Below are 15,918 nucleotides of genomic sequence, written 5' to 3' on the forward strand. Positions count from 1 at the left end.
TCACTCCTGGAGGAGAACACACTCCAGCAGTAGTTCCAGTTCCAAGATGGCATAGTGCAGTAGCCACATGGGCCACACAGGGTTGGGGCACAGTGTCAGCTCCTTCCCTTGGAGAAACACAGCTGTGTGGCTCTAGGCAGATCCCTCAGCTGGCCTTAGTGACTGTGAGAACTGCAGGGGTCCCTAGTGGTAAGGACTGTAGGTGTCCCAGGTATTAATGGGGGCTGCTGGGATCTGTTTATCTTTTACCCACAGGGAGAAGTCCCTCCTGGTTCTAAGCTGATCCTCACTGGGGGATAGGGTGGCAGAGGCCAGGTGTTCCCTTTGGTTCTCAATGTGGCCATCCTGGGTTTCTGTGCTCTACAAAGACTTTTAGACTCTTTTGATGAACTCTAGTGCTCTCCTTTAGTTATTTTCGTCAAAATGTGGTTTATTCATTGTTTTGGCCATCTTGGTTGTGGGGGAAGAACACTAGAAGCTTCTAGCCAGCCATCTTGCTGACATCACCTCGAGTTTACTGACCTTTTTATAAATGAGAGGACTGAAGTTTGAGTTCTAGGTCAAGGACACATAGTAATAAGCGTGTTAAAGAAGAGTTTTAAGCCAAAGCCTGTAGTACTATTCCCACCATACCATGCTAAGTATTAAAGTAAAGCCTCACTTGCAATTGGACAGATTATTGGGTACAAACAAGACACTAAAGGAATCCTTGTCCCAATGTGCTCAAATAAGTGACCTCTGAGAGCAGCTGTCCAGGCAGGCACAGCTCTCCATGAGGGATGCCTGTGGCAAGCTCTCTAACAGTGGCTGCTGCCTGTCGTGGACAGCTAACTTCCAGATCTCAATGCTGACAACCCATGTAAGGCCTCCCAAAATTGATTTTCCCCTGTATAATGGCTTTTGTACCCTTTAGCAACCCAGACTTATTTTTTGATTGAACTAGACCCTAGTAATTTCCAGACTTAATGGATTTCAGAAGTTTTGAAATGCTGAACTGTTAGAGAAATACACAACCTACATGTGGCCACAGAGAATCTTCCTCATAAGCCAACTGCACTCTAAATATTGAAATGTCATTTTCACAGCTATGCAGTTTTTGCAGATTTTTCAAAATGGTTGACATTAGCAAAAAAACTCTTGCTATTAAAAAACTGCATAATGTTTTGTTAATGAAAATGTGAATAAAAATGTCTCTAATGTCACTTGTCCCTAATTAAATTTTTCACAAGAATGTTGTCAGCAACATACTGTGATTCTGTTAAATAGGAAAAGGAGTTACATTATATGGCTTAACAATGTTCCTGGAGTTACTTCCATAAGGAAAAGTGATTAGAGCCATTCCAGCTAATGACCACAATGTACAATAGTCATCTGAAGTAAGCATCCTCAGATTGCAATCAACAGTTCCACATAATAGCAAATTTGAAATTTTATCTGGTTTCTGGGTTTATCTTAGTTGGTGCCTCATTTTATGTTTCCCTGTGATTTAATACCAAGTGTCTGTGTTGCAAAGTTTTGTTTTGTTTTAAACTTTCAAAATTGAGGCACAACATGCCCAGACAGGTGTATAAATCTTCAGTGAACAACTTAATAAATGTTTGCATATGTATATGTCTGTATAGTTATCACCCAGGTCAAGTTATAGAATATTTTCAGCACCCAAGAAAGGTCATTTGTGCCCCTTTTCAGTCAACAACATCTTCAGAGGTCACCATATTTTTCCTTCTATCGTTATGTATTTGTTTTGCTTGCTCTTGAGCTGCATAGCAGTACGCTTTTTGCTTCTGGTTTCTTTTGCATAATACTGTTCCTGTGAGATTCATTCATGGTGCATGTGGCAGTAGTTCATTCTTCTTTGTTCTGTGTAGTATTCCATCATACCACATTTACTTTTAAGAATCATAGCTGGCCAGGCACAGTGACTCAGGCCTGTATTCCCAGCACTTTGGGAGGCCAAGGCAGGTGGATCACCTGAGGTTGAGAGTTCAAAACCAGCCTGGCCATCATGGCGAAACCCTGTCTCTACCAAAAATACAAAAATTAGAAGGGCCTGGTGGCAAGTTCCTGTAATCCCAGCTACTCAGGGAGGCTAAGGCACAAGAATCACTTGACTCCCAGAGGCAGAGCTTGCAGTGAGCCAAGATCCCACTACTGCACTCCAGCCTGGGCCACAGAGCAAGACTACGTCTCAAAAAACAAAAACAAAAAAACATAGCCAAGCTAATCACAGACTCACTCAATGTGGGGTGAACCTCTCCATCACTGCCTGCAAAGGATAAATTAAATTTTTAAAAATGCTATCATCTTATCTCCTCCTACAGAGAGGAAAGAACCGCCATCATCTACCCAGAAAAATTTCATCTCACATAGGCAGGCGAGTCAGCCCTTTATTGGGTCAGGGCAATTTTACTTGTCAAACAACTGCCTCTATGATGCTTTGCAATATCCAGGGATCTCTGATAAGAAGGTGGTATTGTTAATTGACAAGCATGGAAGAAAATATTGCCTGTTTGATTCATAATCAGTAAATCATATTTAGCGATATAAATATCACCAGCAGTTTGAAGAGGAGATAGTTGCTAGGAGCAGTTCACTTAAGTCAAGCATTGATAGTACTCAGGCCTGAGTCACACTGATGCTCGGTGCAGAGACCCAGGTAGAATGTATGAGGACCATAAAGAAATGAGGCTCCACAGACAGTACTCACCACAAACATAAAGGAGCAGAACAAAAGAAGATGGATAATGAGCTTTAACAAATGAAACTTTTGCTAAGGTAGATTTTACATAGAAATACAATAGTGTTATGTATCTGGACACATATAGAAACACAGGGGTAGAGATCAACAGAGAAATCAGAGCTTAGAATATCTCTTAACACTTAAGGCTTGTTTTTACAATCTTGTAGGAGATTGAAACATTCTGGTTTCAGCCTGCCATAAAGTAAGTGCATGGAAGTCCAGACCTTATCAGTGCATTGTCATAGTGAAAGCCAGTCATCCAAGTATTTATGAAAACTAGAAGCAGAGGAACATTTGATGAAAGAGAAAAAAAAGGAGGATGTTATAAGATTCATACGTAATGAAAGGATGAACTTGAGAGAGCAGAGTTTTTAAACTACTTTAGCTCTACCATTTCAATTTTATTAATAAAATAAATACTTAATCGTGTCTATGACTTACTAATTTGTTCATTCAGCTAGTTTTATTGAGCATCTTCCATACACCAAAACAGAGAAAGAGCCTTGTAAGTAGCAATGCCCTTTGTCGAAGGCAGCTACCCTGAATCTGCATCTTTATTTTCCAAGGACATTTTTTTTTCCTGTAGCTGTTTTTGCTGCCTGCACTTTCAAGTCTGTAACTATATTTACAGTTTTCTTTTTGCCTTTGACATTTGCACTTCTCAACTCAATGCTTCAGTAACTCTCCATGCCCTTTACATATCCTGCAGCTAATAACTATGCTGCTTACTTAGGAAGTTACAAGGAGCCTCAAGTTGGAATGCTTTGAGAAATATGAGCCAACAGCTCCTATTCCCTGACTGCATTTTCTGAGCATGGTTTGCAAAGTAGAAGCTTTGGGGAATGCTTAGGTGTGGGAAGAAGGAAAAGGAGGCATCTGCCTAAAATTTGAAGTTCTTGTAATGAAGCCCCTGGACTTTTAAAGTCCCCTATAATAAGAGAGGAACAATTTCCTTCATTAATTAGTCATAGATGGTTTGAGAAACTTTGCCTACTATGCAAATTGCACAGTGCTCAGGACAGGAAATTCAAGAAGAGATGTCATTCTGGAGCTCAGCTGGGTTCATTCTGGCTTGAGAAAGAAGGTTCTAGGAGGAGGAATGGAGAAGACATAATGGACCAAGAGAATTGATCTTGAAAACAGAGAGAAAGCATCAGACTGCAGTTGAAGTTACAATGTTACAACATGTGTCCCATTTGTTGAGCACTTATGTGTCAAACCCTGTGTCAGTCCAAGAGCATGTAGTATAAACTTCCCAACAACCCTATGGGGGCAGTTACCATTATTTTTGTCATATCAAAAATGAAGAGACTGAAGGTCAGATGTTTTCTGTAGATCACAGAACTGGTAAGTAGCGGAGCTGCAACTCAAACTCAGGCCCGAGCGACCCCAGAACCCACGGTTTTAGCCATGTGCCATGTTATCTCCATGTTATCTCTTTGTTGAGATAAGGGAAGATACACAGGACAGGGTGATTTTCACTGGAAAGTGAAGGTGGTCAGGGGCAGGGGTACCTGCATGTCTGGAGATGGAGAATGGAAGGATGAGTCTTTGGCTTTTATAAAAGCCAGTGTTCTCTGAAAACCTCATAATACCCAGTATGTCAGGCAGCTCTACTTGTGGATATCACTGCCAATCAAAACTTGGATACGTCCTTCTAAGGAACCCTGGTTTTCTCATCTCTGTTCCTCAACCACTCTGAAGCTAAGCAAGAACCTCTTTAACTGGAGCAGCTTGTTAACCTTCCAGAGAGCTCTCTTGCTTCTGACACCTTGACTGCCTCTCATCATGCTGCTGATGTTATTATTCTCCTTTCACAGTGGAGACTGAGCCACAGGAGCCTACACAGAATCTGAACTAGACGGGTTCCTGCCCCTGTCTTCTTCCTCAGGCTGGCACAGTTATTTGTGGTTCCATCTATGTAAGCATAGAACAAAGAACCAATGTAAATTTTGGTCAGAATTTAAATTAGATTCCAGAAGGTTCACAAACTTGCCTTCCTCTTTCTCTTCCTCTCTTTCCCCTCCTTCTCCTCCTTCCTCTTTTTTATTGCTTTTATTTTTCCTTTTAAGAAAACTGATCTGAAAGGTTCAATGCACTTGGTCATTAGAGTCCTTCTAGAGCCAGATCCATGAACTGTTTCTGAGAGACGCAGAGAGCAGTGGCTCATCCAGCCAAGTTGAAGACCCTGGCATGGGCAGAGCAGCAAAGACCCCCAGAGTGTCTGGAATCACTAAGAATTGCTGCATGCCCACAGCTGGCTGTATCCACTAGAGTTGGGCTATGGTCTTATCCTAAAAAGCACTGACCCTTTACCATGTGCCAACTCTGCCAGGAGCTAGGGTGTGTGCTGGGGATTTGGAGTTAAATAAAACATAATTCAGGTGAAATGTGTGGGGGGATAAGCATCGTAACAACGTGCTCTTGATGTGCTAAGATAAAGTGCAAAATCAACTGTGTCAATAATATACTACAGCACTGCTGAAGAAAAAAGAATCGATCATGCATTGGGTAAGGAGAAGAATTGGGGGAAGCTGTTTGTGTTGGGCTTGGAGTGGTATGAGTAGAATTCTACAGCAGGAGCATTATAGATAAAGGTGAGAAAACAGGAATGGTCTGAAAATAATAATGTCAAAGACGGTTCTGTGATTTTAATACTTAAAGCATGATCCATGTATTTCTTTATTCAGGAAATTATTTGCTGAATAACTTGTGCCAAGAGCTAGCTAGTTACTGAGTACACAGCATTGAGCAAGACTGGCCAGCTCCATGTCCATGGAGGGGGAAGTCTCATGGAGGGAGATAGAAGAGAATATGCCATTTACACAGTCATTTCTTTGTTAACGGTCATGATAAATAAAAGTAAAATGGTGCCACAAATGTGCCTAGAAAAGGGCCTGATCTTGTCTTTGGAATATGGAAATGCAGTTAGGATGTGTTTCCTCAAGGAAGTGACACTTGTGTTGAGATCCAGAAGATGATTAGAAATTAGTTAAATGAAAGAAGCACATCCTGACACAGAGAGGTTTTATGCTCTGAATTTTGTCCCCCCAAAATTTATATGTTGAAGCCCTAAGCCTAGTACCTCAGAATGTAACTGCATTTGGAGATAGGGTCTTAAATGTGGTGGTTGGGTTAAAATGAGGCCATTAGGGTGGGCCTAATCCCATCTAATTGGTGTCTCTACAAGAGGAAATGTGGATGTACAAAGAGTGACCAGCGATGCATGTGTACAGAGGAAAGTCCATGTGAAGAAACAGCAAGAAGAGAGCCATCTGCAAGCCAAGGAGACGGGCCCAAGAATAATGCAAATAATAATTGCCACCCTCTACAACTGTGAATATTAAATTCCTGTTGCTTAAGCCACCCAGTTGAGGTATTTTATTCTGGCTGCCCTGTTTGTTATGGGTTCTGCTTGAAGATGGGGAAGATGGTCAGTGTGGCTTATGACATTCCTTCAGTCTGCGGCCTGGGTAAGTCTGTCTCCTATTCTTGGGACTGGGAGTTGCCTCCTGTAATACAAATGCCTTGGACTGATCATTCATCTCTGAGGTTCCTTCTGGGTTTTTGATGCTGTAAATTCAAAGACTTAAACTCTTATAATTCCAGGACCCTAGGAAAGAAATGGGCAAGATGATTATTTGAGAATCCCTTAATAAAACTCAGAACACTGGAAAAATTCTTGATTCATCAAGTCTAACAGTGGATGATCAATAAATGTTTGTTGAAAGAATGGACACTTGGATGAATAAACCAACATTTATCAATAGGTTGAAGGATAGCTAGCTAGGTAGAGAGAATTCTGATGCTAATATGCAAAACAGTAAACTATTTTCTTTCAACTTCTTGAGGTATTGCTCCTCACAAGAGGGCATTAGCTGCGAGGGTCTGCCCGCAGACCCTGACCCAAACAACGGATGGATAAAACGTACACTGACACACAGATATTCTGTTTTGCCAGTCCTGCTGAATGTCTGACCGCCTACACCAAGAGAGGTTTGTCACTGCGGCCAGCCCCGATCAGCTCAGGAGGCTTGCATTTATTCATTAAGATTAGCTAACAAAAGCTTGAGTTAACGCCATTAGAGGTTAATTGACATTGAGGACTTTCTGAGTAAAAAGTATACATCAAAGGCTTAAGGCTTAAGACCACATGAGTAAACAAGCTAACTAGATAACTTCCCCACATCCTGTTGTTTACTACTCTAACCTATGTAACTAAAGGTAATGTGACCAGGCTGCCTTCTGCCCGGTCTATTACCGAAGTCATATGAAAACCCCAAAAGGGTTTTGTGGCTATCATAACGAATATTTTTCCCACCAGCCTGATCAAATTCCAACAAGTTTTATTTTAGAATCATGGGGTGCATGGGCAGGTTTGTTAAAAAGTTATACTGCATTATGGTGGAGTTTGGGGTATGATTGAACCTGTCACTCAGGTAGTGGGAATAGAACACAATAAGTAGTTTTTCAGCCCTTGCCCTGTTCTCTGTCTCTCCCCTCTAGTAGACTGCAGTGTCTATTTTTCCTATGTTTATGTCCATGTGTATCCAATGTTCAGCTCCCACTTACAAATGATAATATCTGGTATTTTGTTTTCTGTTTCTGCATTGCATTAGTTTATTTAGAATAATGGCCTTCAACTGCATCCATGTTGCTGTAAATACATGGTTTCACTTTTTATGGCTGTATAGCATTTCATGGTATATATCTATCACATTGTCTTCATCCAGTCCACCACTGATGGGCACCTGAGTTGATCCCATTCAGAGGCAAAGCCAGCTGGACTTCCTGGATCCATTGGGGACTTGGAGAACTTTTCTGTCTTACAAGGAGATTGTAAAATGCACAAATCAGTGCTCTGTAGCTAGCAAGAGGTTTGTAAAATGCACCAATCAGCACTCTGTAAAAATACACCAATCAGTGCTCTGTAGCTAGCAAGAAGTTTGTAAAATGGACCAATCAGTGCTCTGTAAAATGGACCAATCAGCAGGAGTCTAAGAGTAGCCAATCACGGGGAGGATTGAAAAAAGGGTGTAGGACAGAAACAGGACATGAGAGGGGACAAATAAGGAAATAAAAGCAGGCCACCCCAGCCAGAAGCAGCAACCTGCTCAGGTCCCCTTCCATGCTGTGGAAGCTTTGTTCTTTCGCTCTTCACAATAAATCTTGCTGCTGCTCACTCTTTGGGTCCGTGCCAACTTTAAGAGCTGTAACACTCACTGCAAAGGTCCACAGCTCCATTCTTGAAGTCAGTGAGACCACGAACCCACCAGAAGGAACCAACTCTGGACACACCAAATTTTAGTATTGTGAATAGTGCTATAATTAACATATGGGTGTGTGTGCCCTTTTGGCTATATACCCATTAATAGGATTTTCCTTTGGGTATATGCCCTTTAATAGCATTGCTGGGTCAAATGGTAGTTCTGTCTTAAGTTCTTTGAGCAATCTCCAAACTGCTCTCCAGAGTGGCTGAGCTAATTTACATTCCCACCATTGTCCCCTCTTCTCCACAGCCTCACCAACATCTATTTTTTTTGGACTTTTTTAGCAAAAGCCATTCTTACTGGTGTGAGATGGTATCTCATTGTGGTTTTGATTTGCATTTCTCTGATGAGTAGTGGTGATGAGCATTTTTTCATGTTTCTTGGCCGCATGTATGTCTTCTTTTGAGAAGTGTCTTTTCATGTCCTTTGCCCACTTTTTAACGTGGTTATTTTCATGCACGTCCATGTGAAGAGACCACCAAACAGGCTTTGTGTGAGCAACATGGCTATTTCACCTGGGTGCAGGCGAGCTGAGTCTGAAAAGAGAGCCAGCGAAGGGAGATAAGGGTGGGGCCATTTTATAGGATTTGGGTAGGTAAAGGAAAATTACAGTCAAAGGGTGTTTGTTCTCTGGCGGGCAGGAGTGGGGGGGTCACAAGGTGCTCAGCGGGGGTGCTTTTTCAGCCAGGATGAGCCAGGAAAAGGACTTTCACAAGGTAATGTCATCACTTAAGGCAAGGACCGGCCATTAACACTTCTTTTGTGGTGCAATGTCATCAGTTAAGGTGGGGCAGGACCTTTTCACTTCTTTTGTGATTCTTCAGTTACTTCAGGCCCTCTGGGTGTACACGTGCAAGTCACAGGGGATGCGATGGCTTGGCTTGGGCTCAGAGGCTTGACATTCCTGCCTTATATTAATAAGAAAAATAAAACAAAATAGTGTTGAAGTGTTGAGGCGGCAAAAATTTTTGGGGGGTGATATGGAGAGAGAATGGGCGATGTTTCTCAGGGCTGCTTCAAGCGGGATTAGGGGCAGCATGGGAACCTAGAGTGGGAGAGATTAAGCTGAAGGGAGGTCTTGTGGTAAGGGGTGATATTGTGGGAATGTTAGAAGAAACATTTGTCGTATAGAATGATTGGTGACGGCCTGGATACGGTTTTGTATGAATTGAGAAACTAAATGGAATAACAGAAGGAGAAAAACAGGTATAAAAGGTCTAAGAATTGTGACAACTCAGGATATCTGATTAGAGAGTGCCTAAGGAGATTCAGCATAGTCCTGCCAGCAAAGATTATTTATTTACTTCTAGAGTTAAGAGTGGCAGTTTGGGGATAGCACCAGGAGATATCAGCTGTGATGGCTTGGAGAAACAGTGTAAACCCGCAGCGTAAACAAGAGCAGGGCATGTATGAGTAGTTGAGAATGGTGAATAGGAGTATGACTAGACAGAAGATAGTAGGGATGACAAGTTTTTTGGGGGGCACAGTCTAAGTTGGTCTGGTGTCTGGAATGAGACTGGGGCCTAATAAAAAGGAGCACCTATATAGGAGCTTAAATGGGCTGTATCCTGTAGCATTCCGAGGATTGGCCTGAATTCTGAGAAGGGATAGTGGTAAAAGTATTGTCCAGTCCTTTTTAAGTTGGTGGCTGAGCTTGGTGAGGTGTGTTTTTAAAAGACCTTTAGTCCATTCTACTTTTCTTGAAGACGGAGGACCGTAAGGGATATAAAGGTTTCACTGAATACTAAGAGCCTGAAAAACTGCTTGGCTGATTTGACTAATAAAGGCTCGTCTGTTATCCGACTGTATTGAGGTGGGAAGGCTAAACTGAGAAATTATGTCTGACAGAAGGGAAGAAATGACTGCGGTGGCCTTCTCAGACCCTGTAGGAAAGGCCTCTACCTATCCAGTGAAAGTATCTATCTAGACTAAGAGGTATTTTAGTTATCTGACTTAGGGCATGTTGAGTAAAGCTAATTTGCCAGTCCTGGGTGGGGGCAAATCCTCGAGCTTGATGTGTAGGGAAGGGAGGGGGCCTGAATAATCCCTGAGGAGTAGTAGAGTAGCAGATGGAACACTGAGAAATTATTTCCTTGAGGATAGATTTCCACGATGGAAAGGAAATGAGAGGTTCTAAGAGGCGGGCTAGTGGCTTGTAATATAGCATAACCTGCCTTTGCTGGTGTGTGGCAATTAGGCCTGGTGGAACTGCCATCAATAAATCAAGCGTGATCAGGGTGAGGAACAGGAAAGAAGGAAATTTGGGGAAATGGGGTGAATGTCAGGTGGATCAGAGAGATACAGTCATGGGGGTCAGGTGTGGTATCAGGAATAATGTGGGAGGCCGGATTGAAGTCTGGGCCAGGAACAATGGTAACTGTGGGAGACTCAACAAAGAGTGAGTATAGCTGAAGGAGCCGGGAAACAGAAAGTATGTGCATCAGGTATGAGGAAGAAAATAGATTTTGGAAGTTATGAGAACTGTAGAGTGAGTTGAGCATAGTTTGTGATGTTGAGGTCCTCTAAAAGTATTAATGCAGTGGCAGCCACTGCACGCAGACATGAGGGCTAGGCTAAAACAGTAAGGTCAAGTTGTTTGGACAGAAAGGCCACAGGGTGCGGTCCTGGCTCTTGTGTAAGAATTCTGACCACGCTAACCATGCCTAGGAAGGAAAGGAGTTGTTGTTTTGTAGAAGGTGCTGGGGTTTGAGAGATCAGTCAGACACAATTGGCAGGGAGAGCACGTGTGTTTTTATGATAATTATGCCGAGATAGGTAACAGATGAGGAATAAATTTGGGCTTGATTGAAGTAATGGGGGCTGTCTGTGTAGCTTTGCAGCAGTACAGCCTAGGTAATTTGCTGAGCTTGATGGGTGTCAGGGTCAGTCCAAGTGAAAGTGAAGAGATGCTGGGATTAAGGGTGCAAAGGAATAGTAAAGAAAGCATGTTTGAGATCTAGAACAGAATAATGGGTTATAGAGGCAGGTATTGAGGATAGGAGAGTATATGGGTTTGGCACCACGGAGTGGATAGGCAAAACAATTTGGTTGATAAGGCGCAGATCCTGAACTAACTTGTAAGGCTTGTCTGGTTTTAGGACACGTAAAATGGGGGAATTGTAAGGAGAGTTTATAGGGTTTAAAAGGCCATGCTGTAGCAGGCGAGTGATAACAGACTTTAATCTTTTTAAAGTGTGCTGCGGGATGGGATATTGGCATTGAGTGGGGTAAGGGTGATTAGGTTTTAATGAGATGATAAAGGGTGCATTATCGGTCACCAAGGAGGGAGTAGAGGTATCTTATACTTGTGGGTTAAGGTGGGGGGATACAAGAGGAGGACGCAAAGGAGACTTTGGATTGGGAAGAAGGGCGGCAATGAGATACAGCTGTAGTCCAGGAATAGTCAGGGAAGCAGCTAATTTAGTTAAAGTGTCTCAGCCTAGTAAGGGAACTGGGCAGGTGGGGATAACTAAAAAGGAGTGCTTAAAAGAGTATTGTCTAAGTTGGCACCAGAGTTGGGGAGTTTTAAGAGGTTTAGAAGCCTGGCCGTCAATACCCACAACAGTTATGGAGGCAAGGGAAACAGGCCCTTGAAAAGAAGGTAATGTGGAGTGGGTAGCCTCCGTATTGATTAAGAAGGGGATGGGCTTACCTTCCACTGTGAGAGTTACCTGAAGCTCGGTGTCCGTGATGGTCTAGGGGGCTTCCGACGCAATCGGGCAGTGTCAGTCTTCAGCCGCTAAGCCAAGAAGATCTGGGAAGGAGTCAGTCCGAGAGCCTTGGGCCAGAGTTCCAGGGGCTCTGGGAGTGGCTGCCAGGTGAGTTGAACAGCTCAATTTTCAGTGGGGTCCCACACAGATGGGACATGGCTTAGGAGGAATCCTGGGCTGTGGGCATTCCTTGGCCCAGTGGCCAGATTTCTGGCACATGTAGCAAGCTCCTGGGGGAGGAGCTTCTGGAGGAATGCCTGGCTGCTGTGGTTCAGGAGTTTGGAAGTTCTTGTGTGCTGGAGATGTGGCTGGGGTTTGTCTCACAGTGGAGGCAAGGAATTGCAACTTTTTTCTGTTATTGTACACCTTGAAGGTGAGGTTAATTAAGTCCTGTTGTGGGGTTTGAGGGCCAGATTCCAATTTTTGGAGTTTTATTTAATGTCAGGAGCAGATTGGGTAATAAAATGTATATTGAGAATAAGACGGCCTTTTGACTTTTTAGGGTCTAGGGCTGTAAAGTGTCTTAGGGTTGCTGCCAAACAAGTCATGAACTGGGCTGGATTTTTATATTTGATGAAAAAGAGCCTAAACACTTCTGATTTGGGATAAAGAAAAAGGAGCATTAACCTTGACTATGCCTTTGGCTCCAGCCACCTTTTTAAGAGTAAATTGCTGGGCAGGTGGAGGAGGGCTAGTCATGGAACGAAACTGTGAGCCGGACCAGGTGTGAGGAGGGGAGAGGTGGTAAAATATTATAGGGTGGAGGAGCAGACGCTGAGGAAGAATTGGGACCTAGCTCGGCCTGGTGAGGAGCAGCCTGGGGAAGAAGGGAGAGGTCAGATGGGTCTGTAGAAAAGGAGGATTAGAAAGACTCAGCAATGCTTGGGGTTGGTACTGAGGGGACAGGTGGGAGGGAAAGAAGGAAGATTTGGGGTGAGTTGCACTGGGCACAGAGACTAGGAAGGGACTGATGTGTAAAAGAATGCCTGGATGTCAGGCACCTCAGACCGTTTGCCTATTTTACAACAAGAATTATTTAGATTTTGCAGGATGGAAAAATTCAAAGTGCCATTTTCTGGCTATTTGGAACTACTGTTGAGTTTATATTGGGGTCAAGCAGCATTGCAGAAAAAAATAAGGCATTTAGGTTTTAGGTCAGGTGTGAGTTGAAGAGGTTTTAAGTTTTTGAGAACACAGGCCAAGGGAGTAGAAGGAGGAATGGAGGGTGGAAGGTTGCCCATAGTGAAGGAAGCAAACCTAGAGAAAAGAGAGAGTAGAGAAATGGAGGGAAGGGGTTCAGGGGTTCTCACCTTCCAGAAAAGGGGTTGGGGCACAGAGATAGATCAGGGTGTGGAAATAAGGGATTGGGGCGCAGAGATATAAGAGGTTGGGGCATGGAAATAAGGGATTGGGGCACAAAGATAAGAGGTTGGGGTGTGGAAATAAGGGATTGGGGCACAGAGATAAGAGGTTGGGGTGTGGAAATAAGGGATTGGGGTGCAGAGATAAGAGGTTGGGGTGCAGAAATAAGGGATTGGGGCACAGAGATAAGAAGTTGGGGCATGGAAATAAGGGATTGGGGTGCAGAGATAAGAGGTTGGGGTGTGGAAATAAGGGATTGGGGGTTCTTGCCCCATAGAAAAGCGGGACTTGCCACTAAGGGTGAAGGAGAAGGGGTTGAGGGGTACTTGCCCCTCTCCCAGAAAAGCAGAGAAGGGGCAGAGACAAGGAGAGAAGGGGTTGAGGTACTTGCCCCTTCCCCAGAAAAGCGGACTTGCCACTAAGGGTGAAGGACCAAGGCAGGCATGTCTGCGTGGTCTGACACCCTTGAAACGTGGGTGTATAATCAGAGAGGCATCCCTGCAGTGTTTAAACACCAAGGGAAGGCTGCCTTCCCAGTCCGTGACCGGCGCTGGAGTTTTGGGTCCATGGATAAAATGTGTCTCCTTTGTCTCTCCCAGAAAATGAAAGGAATTGAAATTAAGAGAAGGGAGAGATTGAAGAGTGGAAAGGAGAAAGTGGTTGAGGGACTGTGAGAGAGGTTGGAGAAGAGAGTAAGAAGAGGCCGCTTACCTGATTTAAAATTGGTGAGATGTTCCTTGGGCTGGTCAGTCTGAGGACTTGAGGTCATAGGTGGATCTTTCTCTTGGAGCAAAGAACAGGAGTACAGGGGATTGATCTCCCAAGGGAGGTCCCCCGATCTGAGTCATGGCACCAAATTTCATGTGCGTCCGTGTGAAGAGACCACCAAACAGGCTTTGTGTGAGCAACATGGCTGTTTATTTCACCTGGGTGCAGGCAGGCTGAGTCCTAAAAGAGTCAGCAAAGCAAGATAAGAGTGGGGCCATTTTATAGGATTTGGGTAGGTAAAGGAAAATTACAGTCAAAGAGGGTTTGTTCTCTGGCGGGCAGGAGTGGGGGTCGCAAGGTGCTCAGTAGGGGTGCTTTATGAGCCAGGATGAGCCAGGAAAAGGACTTTCACAAGGTAATGTCATCACTTAAGTCAAGGACCGGCCATTTACACTTCTTTTGTGGTGGAATGTCATCAGTTAAGATCGGGCAGGGCATATTCACTTCTTTTGTGATTCTTCAGTTACTTCAGGCCATCTGGGCATATATACGTGCAAGTCACAGGGTATGCGATGGCTTGGCTTGGGCTCAGAGGCCTGACAGTTATTTGTTTTGTGCTTGCTCCATTGTTTAAGTTCCTTATAGATTCTGGATGTTAAACCTTTCTCAGATGCATAGTTTGTGAATTTTTTCTCACATTCTGTAGGTTGTCTGTTTACTTCCTTGATAGTTCCTCTTCTGTGAAGAAGCTCTTTAGTTTTCTTATGTCCCACTTGTCAATTTTGTTGTTGTTGTTGCAATTGCTTCTGAAGACTTAGCCATAAATTCTTAACCAAGGCCAATGTCCAGAAGGGTATTTCCTAGGATTGCTTCTAGAATTTTTATTGTTTGAGGTTCTTACATTTAAGTCTTTAATCTATCTTGACTTAATTTTTACATATGGTGATAAGCAGGAGTCCAGTTTCATTCTTCTGCATATAGTTAGCCAGTTATCCCAGCTTCATTCATTGAGTGGGGAGGCTTTTCCTCATTGCCTATTTTTGTCGAGTTTGTCAAAGATCAGATAGTTGTAGGTTTGTGGCTTTATTTATGGGGTCTACATCTGTTCCATTGATCTATGTATGTGTTTTAGTCACTGTGGCTTTGTAGTATAGTTTAAAGTTGAGTAATGTGATGCCTCTGGCTTTGTTATTTTTGCTTAAGATTGCTTTGGCTATTCTTTTATGGTTTCATACGAATTTTAGAGCAGTTTTTTTCTAATTCTGTAAAAAATAATGTTGGTAATTTGTTGGGAATAGCATTGAATCTCTAACTTGCTTTGGGCAGCATGATCATTTTGATTATATTGATTCTTCCAGTACATGAGCTTGTAATGTTTTTCATTTATTTGTGTCATCTCTGATAGTGTTTTGTAGTTCTCATAGTTATTCTTTACCTCCTTGGTTAGATATATACCTAAGTATTTCACTATTTTTTGTGGCTGTCATAAATGAGATTGTCTTCTTGATTCAGCTCTCAACTAGGATGCCATTGGTGTATAAAAATGCTACTGATTTTTTTCTGTTCTGATTTTGTATCCTGAAACTTTACTGAAGTCTTTTATCAGTTCTAGGTGCCTTATGGCAGTCTTTAGGGTTTTCTAGGTATGGAATAATTTTACCAGTGAAGAAAGACACTTTGACGTCTTCTTTTTCTATTTGGGTCCCTTTTATTTCTTCCTTTTGCCTGATTGCTCTGGCTGGGACTTCCAGTACTATATTGAATAGGAGTGGTGAGAGTGGGCATCCTCGTCTTGCTCCAGTTCTTAAGGGGAATGTTTCCAGCTTTTGCCCATTCAGTATAATGTTGGCTGTGAGTTTGCCATAGATCGCTCTTATTATTTTGATGTATGTACCTTCAATGCCTAGTTTGTTGAGCATTTTTATCATGAAGGAGTGTTAGATTTTATCAAGTTTTTTTCTGCATCTATTGAGATGATCATATATTTTTTGTTTTTAATTCTGTTTATATGGTGATCACATTTTTGACTTTCATATGTTGAACCAACCTTGCATCCCAGAAATAAATCCTACCCGATCATGGTGAATCAACTTTTTGATGTGCTGCTTGATACAGGTTGTTTGTATTT

General features: G+C 42.9%; 1 long non-coding RNA gene across 1 annotated transcript; it reads right to left on the reverse strand.

The window, feature by feature from the left end:
* Nucleotides 1-6,687: 6,687 nt before the first annotated feature.
* On the reverse strand, nucleotides 6,688-14,232 carry LOC129144020 (uncharacterized). The gene is made up of 2 exons (XR_008548087.2): nucleotides 13,794-14,232; nucleotides 6,688-8,918 (listed from the first exon to the last, which is right to left on the reverse strand). It is a non-coding gene; the product is annotated as an uncharacterized LOC129144020 (long non-coding RNA).
* Between the last annotated feature and the right edge of the window lie 1,686 nt (nucleotides 14,233-15,918).

This window comes from Pan troglodytes, chromosome 4 (assembly GCF_028858775.2).
Source record: "Pan troglodytes isolate AG18354 chromosome 4, NHGRI_mPanTro3-v2.0_pri, whole genome shotgun sequence".
Classification (NCBI taxonomy): Eukaryota; Metazoa; Chordata; class Mammalia; order Primates; family Hominidae; genus Pan; species Pan troglodytes.